This window comes from Benincasa hispida, chromosome 1 (genome assembly GCF_027475165.1).
Source record: "Benincasa hispida cultivar pf3 chromosome 1, pf3_genome.v1.1, whole genome shotgun sequence".
Lineage (NCBI taxonomy): Eukaryota > Viridiplantae > Streptophyta > Magnoliopsida > Cucurbitales > Cucurbitaceae > Benincasa > Benincasa hispida.
The window spans coordinates 90,222,077-90,226,230 of NC_143478.1; positions in this window are offsets into that span (position 1 = coordinate 90,222,077).

The following is a 4,154-nucleotide window of genomic DNA, read 5'->3' on the forward strand; positions in this document are numbered from 1 at the left end:
GCTCTTAGGGGGAGCCTAGGTATGTTGTATTGAGGGAATCTCATACAAAGCTTGAAGAAGCATTATTGTGGAAGTGATGGGGTCTCAAACTTAGGAGGGGAATATGTTGAAACTAAAGAGGGACAATATGTAAGTCACTAAAGAGGGAGTCTATCAGATAAGTACTTTCGTTGTAATTGTTAAACTCTTTATATTGATGTTTCGTTCTACCAGACACACTGTCCCCCAGACGTAGGTAATTTTTATACCGAACTGGATGACCAATCTCTGTTTCATTATTTTTCTATTTGCTATCATATTGTCCACTTGTCATACATATTGTCTGTGACATCGTACTTGACATTGTATTCTGTGTTAGATCTACCTAATTTTTCAATTGGTATCAGAGCGGGCTGACTGCCAATTCATTGAGTATTCGATGGAAGGAAGGTGGATCAACTACTCATCCTTCTATTTTAGATGGAACGAACTACTCATATTGGAAAGCTTGGATGATTGATTTTCTCAAATCTATTGATAGTAAGTCATGGAAGACTATTGTGATTGAAGGGTTTCCTCCTCAAGCTGCTGATAAGAATGGAGTTATGAGTCCAAAACCTGAAAGAGATTGGATAGAGGTTGAAGATGAAGTATCGTTAGGAAACTCTCATGCCTTGAATGCAATCTTCAATGGAGCGGATAAGAACACATTCAGATTGGTCAATACTTGTGTTCCAGCAAAAGAGATTTGGGATATACTTGTTATTGCTCATAAAGGAACATCTACGGTAAGATGCCAAGGTTGCAGCTTTTGACTACCAAATTTGAATCTCTAAAGATGTTTGATGATGAAACTATTGTAGAGTTTAACATACATTTTCTGGACATTGACAATGAATCTTTTGCCCTCAGAGAGAAAATTTTAGAGGGGAAGCTTGTACAAAAAATTTTGTGCTTCTTACCTAAAAAATTGATATGAAGGTCACAACTATTGAAAAGGCCCATGACATTTTCAACATGAAAGTTGATGAACTGTTTGGATCCCTTTAAACGTTTGAAATTTCCGTTGAAGGTTAACCTGAGAAGAATTCTAAGGGAATGCTATTACAATCCTCTGTGAGCAATGAAACTTCTAAGAGTAAGAATAAAGAAAGTGATGAAAATCTAGCTGACTTTATTTCCCTTATGGCAAAGTAGTTTGGCAAAGCTCTTATACGATTGGACACACATTCAAGATCCTGTGGAAACTATGTGTCCTCCCATGTCAAAGACATTAGTAACATCAGCAATAACCTTAATTCAAAGCTCTCAAAAGTTCCTCCCAAGAGGATAGAAAATGATAAATGAGCCCGCAGTAATCAAGGTGTCAAAGGAAAAAATTTTAGATTTCAAGAATGTGAGGGGTTCAGACACTTTCAAACTGAATGTTTAAACTTTCTGAGAAGACAAAATAAAGAATATTCTCCTACCCTCTTAGATGATGAAACTGAGTCAAGGAGTGACTCTGATGAGAAAGTTCGAGCTCTTATGGGAAGTCTTTCTCTTGAATATTCTAATGTGATTGATCATTCTAATGAACTTATTTCTATGGTAGGAAAGGAAACAGAACAAAATGCAGTTACCTCTGAAAACTTATTTTTTGAAGAAGTCTATCAACTGTGGATGGAGAACTTTAAAGTCTTGAAAATTTAGAAAAATTAATTGTTGAAATGCCTTGAATCTGTTTCGTATTCAGCATATTTATTTATTTGTAGTTATTTACGATTTTGACCATAGGGTTTAGAGTAGTGCGCTATATAAACTCTCTAACCCTAGAGGCGCCGTTTTGATGTAATTTCTGAAAACATTCTCTCAAATATTATTGTTCTCTCTCTGCCCACTGACGTAGCTAACACACTGTTAGTGAACCACGTATATCTGTGTGTCGATCTTCTCTATCTCTACGTTCCTTTTTGTGTTCTTTAATTGTCGATTTCGTAACAAACTGGTATCAGAGCCTAGTTAGGGTTTTCGAAATCTCGCATTTGTTCGACAATTGAAGAAGTCTGGCGTGAACGTAAAGATCAACAAATTTACCGAGAGGAACAGTTTTGGTTTATAGCAGATTAAGATGCAATCCTTGCTAAAGCAGCAGGGGCTGTGGATGGCACTGACAGGTAAGTCAAAGAAGGCTACCGTGGATGATAAAGAGTGGCAGACTCTTGAGGAGAAGGCTCATTGGACAATCATACTATGTTTGGCTGATGACGTCATCATCGAGGTCATAGATGAAGAAACTATCGTTGGTCTTTAGTTGAAGTTGGAAAGTTTTTACATGACGAAATCTTTAACCAAGAAGTTTTTTCTGAAGAAACATATGTATCATCTACGTATGCAGAAAGGTACATCTTTTCGAGACCATCTTGATTAATTAAATAAAATTTTATTAGATCTGCGTAACGTAGAGGTTAAGGTTGATGATGAGGATTCTGCCCTAATTCTGTTGACATCTTTGCCCCCGTCATATGAGACTTTCGTTGACTCGTATATTGGAAGGAAAAAAACTCTGGCCTTAGAAGATTCAAAGTCCACGTTGCTTATGAGAGAGGACCGTCAAAATGCAAGAAGTTCAGTTACAAAAAGTCAGGCATCTGGGTTAGTTGCTACAAGGAGAAAGGGACATAGGAATTCTGGTAAGCATAACTCGAATCAGAATAAAAGGTCTTCGAAGTCTAAAGATTCTAGGTCAGATGATATTTGTAACTACTGTAAAGAAAAGGGGCATTGTAAAATCGAATGTCCTAAGATAAAAAGGAATCAGGAAAAGAAGGAAAAGAGTGACAAAAGGGAAGTATCTGCCTCTGTTGCATAAGTTGAGATTGATTCTGAAGAAGTCGAGATCAATTCTGAAGGAGATCTAGCTTTAGTTGTGAATGAACATTCACATTCTAATGATGTATAGGTTCTTGATTCTGGGGCATCTTATCATATGTGCCCAAATAGAGAGTGGTTGGTTCTCAACCTATCAGCAAATAGATAGAGGGAATGTTAGCATGGCTAATGGTGTTGTGTGCAAGATAGTTGGAATCAGCTCAGTTAAGATATAAACACATAATGGTGCCTTCTAAACTTTAAAAGATGTTAGGCATGTTCCACTAATGAAGAAGAGTTTGATATCCTTTAGTGTACTCGATAGCAAGGGTTACAGTTTTGAAGGTAAATGTGGAGCAATGTATGTCTATAAAGGTTCTGAGATAGTTCTGAAAGGCATAAAGCGTGAAACACTGCATTTTCTATTAGATTTCACAATAACAGGTTATGTTGTTGTTGCATCGTTGGTCGTTTACAAGGATAATATGACTAAGTTATGGCATATGAGACTTGGTCATATGAGTAAAAAAGAGATTCAAATTCTGTCAAAAAGAGCTCTTTTTTGTGGGTACAAGGTGCAGGATTTTGAATTTTGTGAACATTATGTATTTGAGAAGCTTCATCGCAACAAGTTTCCAAGAGGTGTTCATCATATAAAAGGGACACTTGATTATATTCATTCAGACTGTTAGGGGCCTTCCAAAGTTGAATCTGTTGAAGGCAGTAGGTATTTTTTGTCTATAATTGATGATTACTCAAGAATGACTTAGGTTTTTATGATGAAACATATAAGTGAAGCCCTCAAGAATTTCAAGTAGTGGAAGATGTTGATTGAAAATCAAACTGGGAAGAAGATCAAAAGGTTGCGAACTGATAATGGTCTGGAACTCTGTGGATCTTAATTTAATGAGTTCTGTAAAGCTGAGGGGATTATTCGCCATCACATTGTTAGGGATATTCCACAGCAAAATGGGGTTACAGAACATATGAATTAGACGTTGTTGGAGAGAGAAAGATGCATGCTCTCTAATACAGGGTTGGCTAGAAGGTTTTAGGCAGAAGCAGTAAATACATCATGTTATCTGATCAATCGTGGACCTCACACAACTATTGATTGTATTTACGAGGTGTGGTCTAGTAAGCCTGCAGATTATTCTTTATTAAAAGTTTTAGGTTGTACTTTCTACTATCATGTTAATGAAGGTAAATTAGAACCGAGAGCTAAAAAGAGCATATTTGTGGGTTTTGGGGATCGAGTTAAGGGATATAGAGTCTGGTCACCTTCTGAAAATAGAGTTATACTTAGTAGGACTATGATATTGATG